Source organism: Corvus moneduloides, chromosome 3, assembly GCF_009650955.1.
Source record: "Corvus moneduloides isolate bCorMon1 chromosome 3, bCorMon1.pri, whole genome shotgun sequence".
Classification (NCBI taxonomy): Eukaryota; Metazoa; Chordata; class Aves; order Passeriformes; family Corvidae; genus Corvus; species Corvus moneduloides.
In genome coordinates this window covers 119,570,772-119,581,208 of record NC_045478.1, presented here as the reverse complement: position 1 = coordinate 119,581,208, position 10,437 = coordinate 119,570,772, and the positions used below count along the sequence as shown (strand labels likewise).

The 10,437-nt window shown below is 39.6% G+C and overlaps 1 long non-coding RNA gene across 1 annotated transcript in view; it reads right to left on the bottom strand.

Annotated features, from left to right (window-relative positions):
* Positions 1 to 4,596: 4,596 nt before the first annotated feature.
* LOC116441646 overlaps positions 4,597 to 10,437 on the bottom strand; it is a 43,065-nt gene continuing 37,224 nt past the window's right edge. Inside the window, exon 3 of the long non-coding RNA XR_004239202.1 lies at positions 4,597 to 9,780. This is a non-coding gene — a long non-coding RNA (uncharacterized LOC116441646). The remainder of the gene's footprint in view (positions 9,781 to 10,437) is intronic.

Below are 10,437 nucleotides of genomic sequence, written 5' to 3'. Positions count from 1 at the left end.
CCATCTCTCCCTGCCTGTTTGTGCCACTGCAGCGTGTGACAAAGGCTCCTGCACCGGGCAGTGCTGAAACAAAAAGCACATGTCAAAACTCAGGCAGGGAGCTTTGAAAGGTCTCCTGAGGAAGGATTGTTCGGTTTTGTAACACAACCTTGCCCTGAAAATGTCTCTTTAAAGCGTGTCCAAAGGACTTATAACACTTTTTGCAGCCCAAGGGCCCTCACATTTATTCTCAAATGCATTGAAGTGCATGGAAGCTTTTGAATTGCAGGTATGATGGTGTGCAGCCACCAAAATCCCACATGTTAAAATCTATCCAACACAGTTTGATTATCACAACTCCCTCACTGTCATGTCTCCCGTTGGGCTTTCCCTGCCCTCCTTTCCCTTTTCCCTTTGCCGTTTCATCTGTGTGTGCCCACTGAGGGCTTTGCAATGCTGAACTAGGCCACAAAGGTGACAGCTCTGGTTTGGGGCAAATAATTTCTGTGCTGTGTCATGGGCAGGGCAGTGCTTGTCCAAGGGGGCAGGAAGAAGGGCTGTCCCTGTGTGCCAGCCCCATTCAGTGATGGGGACCCAGTGCAGGTCACTGCACTGAGCTTTGGGGGACATTGGGAGAGCCTGTGCCAGGTCCTATCGATGCCGCTGCAAAAGCTGCCTTTAATTTACTTTTGTTAATGAGCAGGTCCCTGCCTGTGTTTAGAAAGTGTGTAGCAGGTAACTGCCTCTAAAGGAGCATCTCTGCTTGTCTACAATATTGTTTAATACATCTTTGTAAGAGCAGTGCTTCAGAAGTTTCTTCTTCCTTTGTTGTTAGAAGGCCAGGTTTAAAAGGTGCATCCACAGTGTTACATCTTCTCCATGGGTTGTTTATCGTCTCTTTTTATGCCTGAATCTAAACCAATAGTTGTTATTTCCAGGGCGTGTGCAAGACAAGAAATAGCTGTGTATGCTCTCATCATGTTTCTCTGAATCACAAGTTAATTACTTCAAAGTTTAAGTTTATCCTAGAAATTATTGCTCTTCTATTCTCAGAAATACATTATCATAGTTTATCACCAGCGTTGTCATTGACAATCTCCCTGTTCTGACTGTGATACTGATGGTCTTAAACACGTGTCAGATTCTTTGTGTGTGGGGTGGCTGAGAGCAAAGCTGATTTCTACAACATTTTACTGTATTATCCATGTTTAACCTCATTAGTTTATAGATTGCTGTGGAATACTTTGTGTGTGGAAGGAGCAGAGCAGCACCAATTAAATTCTCTGTGCTGCCTACACAAGTCATCAGTCCCTCTTGGTGCTTCTGGAAAGTATCTGTAAATGTTATTTTCAATAAACATTTAGCTGGTTCATTATTAAATCTTTCTATAAATTTCATCCTCTGTAAGATGATAAAAAATCTTTAGAATTCATCAGCATGTCTTAATACTTGTGCTTGGCTAATGTTTTACATTTATAGGAGTTTTAAAAGGCAGGTGCAATGTGACATATCACAAGAAGCAAATTAAACTCTTGTAAAGCACAGCTGGAATGCTAAAAATGTGTATTTGTAATTTAAATATGTGACACCATCACACTGTAAAATCAGTTCATAATTAGAAAACATCTGTTTTTTTCCAATATGGTGTCTAATAGTATATTTAAATAATTTAGAATGCAATAAGGGGGGAAAAAAAAGTCAAGCTCTAGTAAGTGATTCAGGCCTTTTTTTTTTTTTTTCTTTTCTTTTGTTTAAATGTCCTCTTCCAGGTCTTTAAGTAACCCATCATTTTGAAGCTAATTCTTGGTTCACATTATAATCACCATTGATGAAATACATATGCCAAACATATGTGCTGTTATGACCTTATTGTCAGTCAAGAAACAGGTTTTGTGGGTGCTATTGTTGAGAAGGATTTACACACTGTCATGTTGCTGGTTTTTTTCTTTTTTGATTATTGGAGAACCGTGAGTCAAATAAAAGTTGATTATTTTAACAGGGAAATTTACATGAATACATATATTTATATATAGTAAACACAATGATGTCTGAAGAGTTTATGATATCTGGAAACATACTTAAAGTAGAATAAATACTGACTTAAAATGTAGTGGGATCAATTCGAGTTTAACTAATAAAGTTTGAACAAAACCACAACTTCTCAAATGAAGTTAACATGGTAGATTAGCCACACATCTGTCAGCGGTGCTCACGTAGGAGGGTATTTATATGGGTGTGATGAAATTCCTAATGGATGTTTTTATCCTGCCTGAAGTGTGCAAGAAGACCATTCCCCCAGTTTATTGGCAGTAAACTCTGTAACCTTTCTCCTGCCATTGCCTAAGCATCTATTGAAGAGAAATAGAGGCCGTACATTCCTGAAGAGGTTTTGGGCTCTTTTTTCCATGGCCATACATGGATAACTGCTTGAAAGTCTTCCCACATCCAGGATAATGCCCCACAAGCACACTGGGCACAGCAGTGCTGCTCAGAGGGATTTTTCAGCTCAGTAGCTGGGCAGTGGTGTTGGTCAATACCATGAGGTCCATCTATCACCTCCCCTCTGGGATGTGAGTGTTCTGGAGGAAAAAAATATGCTCAGTTTATGTGCTTTCTCTTTTAAACGAAAATAATTTTTGCCCTGGAAATGAGGAAAAAAATCTAAAAGTAACTTTTTGAGGGCTCGAGTACATAAAGTTAATGTGCTGCAGTTTACATGCAGCTCTGTCTTGATCGTCTTTTATCAACCTTTGCTGCTGCAGCCCACCACCGGCTTTTCATCAGTTTATGCATTGTGTGCCAGGGCAAATAATGACAGAATATCTAGCTAAAGAAGGGGTACTTAATCAGCAATCAAGATTCAATTTGTTTTAATTTTAGCAGGTGTTTGTGAGGTACATTGATGGGAGAGATAATATGTACTGCTTTCATTAGCTCTCTTGTTTTTGTGCTTGAACATTTAAGAGCCAGATGTTCGGAGGTGAGCTGATCAGAATATTAAGTCTCCAGAGGTTGGTTTCCATAGTGTTTTACATTCCTTTCTTTATCTCCCTCAGTTCACCCTGAGCTATGAGGTGCAAGTGCTCACAATGACAGACTGCATCTCTGCTTCCTATTCAACTAAAGCTTTAAATTAGTCTAAATATTTTTTCTTTTTTTTAAAACAACACAAAACCTAAAAAAGTTAAACCCACAGAAAACAACTTTATTCTAATAATCTGCAATTAATTCCTGGTCCTTGGGTCAGACTAATTCCTCACTCAGAACTAGTTTAGTTGGTAAAGCTCTTATGGAAATTATTTGTTTAGGAAGCTGTGTATTGCCAGGAGATTTTACCTCAGTAAATAACATGGAACTACCTTCACTCAGTAAGCCACTGATTCCACCATCATCACCTTAAATTCAAAATATAATCTAAATAATTCTGGGGAAAAAAGCAGCAGCTTTGATATCAGAATGCCCCCATGAGAGGGGCCTCCAAAATGGCCCTTGAGAGTGGCTGCAGTTGAGATGTTCTTTAACAGAAGACGCACAGGCTACGTTTGAAAATCACAGGGGTTGAATGACATGAGGTCACTGAAAGAATGAGTTGGAGTGGACAATAGGATTGCAAAAGAAAGGCAGCTTAACCTTTTGGGCCACGTTTTCAGCCCGAGAGGTAACACCCAGCAGCCCTGGCTTGGTGGCTGCTGCAGTAATAAGTCAGTGTTCTCATCTATAACAAACTCTCCCAGTGTTGTGATTATGGTTTCTTTTAGTAAGGAAAAAAACCCCAGAAATGAAGAGTGAACCAGCACTGCCATTGGCAAATGCTGTAATGTTTCCCCTCACTATTAATTGTTCTCTGTTTACTTTGATGCTCAAAGATTGCCCTGTTTTACAAGCATATTTTCTTAATTTGTGTCACCTTGTACTGTAAGTGTGTCAGAGGGGAAACATTTGCAAGTGATTAGATATGGACCTTTGTGTCACCAAATGTATGAGGTACATACCCTTATAGGATATAATTGTGATCTTTTAATATGCGGCCATTGACCCGGACTTGTTATTATCTATTATAGTTTATAATAATGTATCTCTTTATGATTAAATGATGATGCCTGGCAGAACACTATGATTAGCATTTCAGTTATTTATAGATTATGTCAGAGCAGTAATAAACATAAAATGCTGTTAATGTGTGGCTAATGAAATCTGGACATGAACAAGTTTATGAATTGATATAATTCATTTGAGTGTTCTAACTGAGCTGCTGGTTCTCGTCATAATTCAAAAGCTTAGCAGGGTTCACCGATTAGGAGGTAGACTAATTTGCTACAAAAAGTCAATGGGTTTTCATCGTCTTGGGCTATCATACACAGCATGGCTGATTGCATAAGGACTATACAAAGTAATTCTCATAAATATATTTATTAAGCTTAATATGTTTTGTGAGGTTAGGATGGAATCAGCCAGTGCACAACATATGTGGAACAAAATCACAGTGTGTTAGATACTAAAAAGATATGTTCAGTAAAATCATTCAGGAGCGGATCGATGAGGGAGTTATTTGAATTTTAAAAAGTGAGCAATTCAATATCAAATATAAATGAGAGCCATAAAGAATGATACAGATGATTGACTGAGTTTGCTCGACGTTTATTTTACTTTGGCATCATAATTTCATTTCATGCTACAAATACCATTTTAAACTTAGGTTACGTAGCGCTGAACTAGGCGGGTGTATTCATGGAGCTTATGGCAGCACTGCGTCCTTGTGCCTGGAAAAGCTCAGGAACCTCTCCGAGCAGAGTGTGTGTTCTCCTCTTCAACAGCGGGGTCTAGGGACTGCTGAACATCCTTTCCTGGCACTGCCCTTTGGTTCCTACATGTGCCAAGTCCTGGTCATCAGAAAAGATGTCCCCAACCTTTACGGGATTTTTTCAATTTTAAACAGTACATGACTAGGGTATTGGATGTGATTTCCTCTTTGGGTTCTTTATTTTTCCATCAGTCTGTCAATTTGTTGGTTTCTTCCTCCCTTTCCCTGTGACAGCATCCTTTGCTTACTCCCATTCTTTCCTTCCTTGTACCAGATCCACCATTGGTTTAACCAGGGTTGAATTCCTGAGCAGAATCCTTTGTGCTACCCAGAAATGCTAATCTTTGGAAGTACTAGACTAATGTATATCCTCTGTCTAATTCTGTCTTTTCCAGTATCTTTATCGCCTCCAAAATGCATTATTTTAGAACCTTTTGTTTGAACATTATGCATAAACTGACTGGGCTCCTTTATGAAGAAAGGAAATCTGCTATGGGCTTACATAGAACCTCAAATACATTAGAAAAACACTTAGGTAAGATAAATAGCTGAACCCTTCATTTATTTTAAATACTGACAAAAAGTATTAATAGATCTTAAAATATTACAAAGAAACAAAACCAAAGAATCAGAAATTATTTACTTCTCGTGCTGCTTATTTAAGAAACTAACAGGATTAGTCATGAGATTATGGCCCTGGGACAATCTCATTAATAGTAACATTAATCACAAAATTCTCAAGTTTTTCTTCTTCCCTTTAGAAAGCCCCAACTCTGTACTTATTACCAGGAGAGAGGAAAGTGCTGCTGGAGGACATGGCTGTACAGTTGTATAATAGTTTCTTGTATAACAAGAGTCCAAACAGAACCCTTGATATTCTCCCCTCACATTTGTTTCTTGACCCAACACGTGATCCACATGATCCCTGCACTTTTAATCTCCACTACCAGGATTTGCTCTGTTCCTTCCCCGTATCATTCACTACATGCATTCCTCCCTTGCCTTACATAAATCTTTGTGTAATCATATGTAATCTTTATGTAATCATAAACCACACACCCCACTCGCTCCTCCCCTCCCTCCAAGCAGTTGCTTTCAAGTTCTTGGAGAGATTTAGAAACAGATTCATACATTTTTCTAAAGATGTTTTAAAAGACAAGATTAAGGATGTAACTTCCATAAGACTTGGGTGAAGAGACAAAAAGCTTTGTAGAGGTAGTGAGTTGAAAACCATCGGAAACATTTCTAGGTCAGAGAAGTCCTTCTTAGCAAAGCATCCTTCATGCAAGGTCTACAAAGGGAACCTCTATCACATCTGTTTGCTATCTGCAATATCATGTCTTGTATTCTGTTTATTTTAAATTTCTGCTTACTTAATTAAAAATGTGGCTGATATTTTTTCCTGCGTCACAAATGAGAACGCCAGCATTTCATTTATAAACTGATACCTGGCTCAGCTTCTGCTCTTGATATTTTCAAGAGGCCAGTGATTAAAAATCCTATGTGGAATATGCTCTGTTATTGCCCTCTCTAGGCATTGTTGCATAAAACCTTAAAGGTTCTGGTGCTAAATCCCCACGGCAGCGTTTTGATACATGCCAGATGTTCACTCATGGGAGAGATAAATGTTTAATAATTTTTGCTATTGTTACTGTTTTTACAACGTGTTATACTGCCGTGGCTTGCTAAGGCTAAAGCTCTGTTTTGCTGAAGGAACAAGCATATAATAAGTCAGATGTTTACATTTCCATCAGCTTGGTTTTGCATAACAACATGGGAGATTTCACCTGGAGCACAAGTAGCCCAACTCTCTCTGAGCTGACAAAAGGGTTAAAGTGCAATCCGAAATCCCATTCCAGGGAAGAAAGGCTGCTAAAACCTCCAGTTGGTTTTAAAAGTCTCAACCTTCATTTGGCTCCAAGTAACAACTTAAAACCTATTTACACAGGCTTGACCTGCTGTGTTTCCTTACCTGAGATGAGAAGCATTAATCCCATTTGCCTGTGGCATTTGCTCCCTGGATCTCTGCTGTAATGGAGCAATATTCATCTTCTAAAATTAGAGAAGTGCCAAAATGTTTAAAATTAATATTATATACTGGAGTGGAATGGATCCCTGTCAAAACACTGGTAATGTCACAAGATTACTCTGTTTTTTGGAGCTAGTGGGAGCTAACAGTAATGGGATTAATTTTCCCTCCAAAATGGTGTCACAGCGTGAGGGAACAGACTGCAGCCGGTCTGGACAAAGTCTGGATTTTCCAGTATCTCCTGTGCAGCTGTGAGGGGCTCCATTCACCAGTCTGTGACAACAGAAATCCGCTCCTTCTTTGGCACCCCAAGAGTCTGTCACTGAGTGGTGCCTGCAACAGTGGAGGGTGTGTTTTTCCTTGTGTGTCCCACAACAGGTAGGAGGAGGGGAAGAGCAAAGGAAAATTTGTGAGTCTCAATGCTGAGACATGAGTGTGGCCTAGTTAGACTGTGCATGATCACTGCTCATCTCAGAGAACAGTCATTGAGAAATGACCTTCCTTTACCAGCCAGGAACATCCACAAAAGAACAACTTTCTAAAATAAATAAATAAAATAAAAAAATCCTCCTTTGCCTTTCTGCTTGTCCTGAAGGGCAAACAAGGTAACAGAGAACTGAGAAGCCATCTAATTTAAGAAGGATGTTTGCTGAGCTCTTTCTCTCATGCACATGCACTCTTTCACTTATTCACCTTTCCCACTGCATTATCTTAATGAAATGAAGTAACCCCCCTCCATCTTTCCAGTTCACCCTGTCTAGAACTTGTAATTGCTTATTGCAGATTCCCTACGCTCTAGATCTCCACTGTTAAGGCACTGCAGACCTGACTCTGCCGGCCTGAGTGAGGATGGCAGAATTGGATCCACATCAAAATCAGAAAAGAGTGTAGGAATATAAATCTGTGTCACATTTTTCTCCAGCTCAGGCTGATAAAAGTCGTCTTACTCTGTGAAAGGTCATTATCCTCAAGGAAATAAAAAAACGTAAATCAGGAATACAGGTCAGGCTGCTTTCAGCATTCAAATCTTGTTTTTAAAATGAAGCAAAAGATTGGTGATGTGTAAATTTGTAAATTTGGAGTCCTTGTCGTACAGTCCTTATGAATATGAAGAAATCTGCAGGTTTGAAGACTTAAACAATGTTTTTTAGGAGCAGTGATGCTGCAGTGCAGCTGTGTCTGTTAGAACAGGCTGCACCCCAGTCCCCACTGCGAGCTCACCAGTTCAGTGTGGGTTTCCATGTTGCATATGTGATGGTTGAGCGGATCAATCATAATAAAAACTGTGCTGTCGCTTGCAAGCTGGTGAAGTTCTGATGAAATGCACAGAGGTGGTGCATCAGCTCTTACCTGTCTTCAGAAAATAAAACACCTTAGCTTTTCGTGGATGGCATGAAACACCCAGGGCTAAATTCCTCATTCAGCATCCTAACAAACTTCACCTTCTGTGTAGAGACCCAGGATGAGGGAAGTATTGAATTTCAGGTATTTCTATTAATTGAGGTTAGCTGGATAATTTTCTGGTATGTTTTGCTTTACTTTCTTATCTCTTCCTCTGTGCTGAGTGTTAGCATTGTCCTTGGCATGATGCTTTACCTTGGAAAACATTTTTAATGCCTTGTAGGATTTGGCTGACTATTGTTTCCAAAATGTTCAGCTTAATTGTAACGTGGCAGGAAAAAAAATGTCTTGGACAACACAGAAGAATTTATACAAACAAAAAGTTTTCTTTCATTTATCTCAGTATAAAATACTACAAATATAAAAGCCAATTAATAGTGATGTAATTACAAGCTAGGTCTAATTTTCCATAGATCCTATTAATTGGATCAGCAATGGGAGGCAGCACATGTAGATCATGACATGTTTTATGCTGTGCTGCCAGGCAAGCTGACCGAAAAAGGTATTTTTCAGAACATTTCCTCCCATCCCTGACCAAATCTCAACAGTAGGTAGTACAGTAATTCTAATGATATTCAGTGTATTTTTTAAATTCCCTATGTGGAAGCATGGTCAAACAGGCTTTGAAAATTATCTTTCTAATTATTGATGCCTGAACAAGTTAGAGAATAAAGGTAGTAGTAATGAAAATAATAGTAACATTGATAAATTATGGCTCTTGTTCTCCTGATATTTAAGTCAGGAGATTTTACCGTCACATCTGGCAAGGAATGCAAACAAAATCCAGGGACTCTTAAAGCGAGGCTCAGCCCAGGCTGCTGAGAGCTGTATATTAAATATGCTGTGCTTTTCCTTTTTAGCCTTCCATGTGCAGTAGATACATCATTACTACCTTCCTTCTCTAAATTTACAGTGTTATGTACATAAAAAATATAGAAAACAATGTCTTAGCCAAACAGTGGTAATACCACAAGCTGAAACAACTGCAGGGAATGGTGGAACTGAGTTCTTAACTTCCAGCTTTGGCTGGAGGGAGCAGAGCAATGTCATGACCTTGGCAAAGTGGAATTGTGAGTTTCTTATCTTTTCTGAGGTAGTAGCTGGTCTTGAGGTTGCATCCAGGATCCTCCTGTGCCTCCCATGGAGGGGCTTTCTGGTAGAGAAATAGAGGAGCTGCAGGGTGACTGGCAGAGCCAGGGAAAAAGAGGCGACCAACTGTGGAAGCAGCTTGGCTTTGGATGGTTATCTCCAGAGAGGTTTTAAATGTAACACTGCTGAACTTAGCTCTGCCCTTCCATTTCATATTTCTGTGTTGGCTGAACTCCGAAGTCATTATGCATTCAAATGCAAGGATTACAGGGCTATTTAGAACCCCAAATAATGAGCAATGATGGTGAGTTCAAGAATCTGCTGGCTCCATCTTCAGATTGATGATCCGCTCAGAATTATGTATAAATGTGGTACCTCTCCTTCCCATTTATTCCAGCTCCTGAAATCCTTTTTCTCTGCACTTGCACAGTGGTCGTGAGGTTGAGTCCCTTGCAGTAGCAAAGAATGATGTCATGGACATCTGAAAGAGAGAGGGAGAGGAATGAAATGTAGTGGGAGTTACATGATGGAAAGTAGTAGGAAGGTGAGGCTGGCGTGGCTTGTGTTTTATGACACAGAATACTGTCATAGCAGAAGTAGCATAAAGGCTTAAAAAAAAAGGTGAGCACAGGCAAGCCAATAATTGCTATTCTTATCCAGGATTTCTCCTTCCATTAGAGTGTTTGGATGCAGTGGAGCTATAGAAATGAATTCCGAATGTTTGGCCTGTAACTGTTAGCATTTGCACCTAGCACGGTGAGCCCTAATGTAGGACCTGCTTTTGTTATATTAAATATCTGCTGGACATATTTTTTTGGAATCCTCTGAAGATGGGAGCCTGTAGGATCTGTTCCCTTTGCTGTGCTGGCTGTACCCAACAAGCTGCCAAACACCCAGGAGCTGATATAAACCAGGGGCAGGAAATGGCCAGGGGAAATTAGTTCATACTTCTAAAGAATGGTATAATAATTGCTCCTTCTCTAATTCTTTTCTCCTATTTCTTGTAGTTGTGGGGAGACAGGATTTTATAGGTATTAAATATGTTATAGGACAATTACCTCTGTTTCAACCAAGCCTGAATTGGTAATTGTGCTGTAATGTATTAGACCATACAGAGTCCTGAACTAGCTTTTCCTTC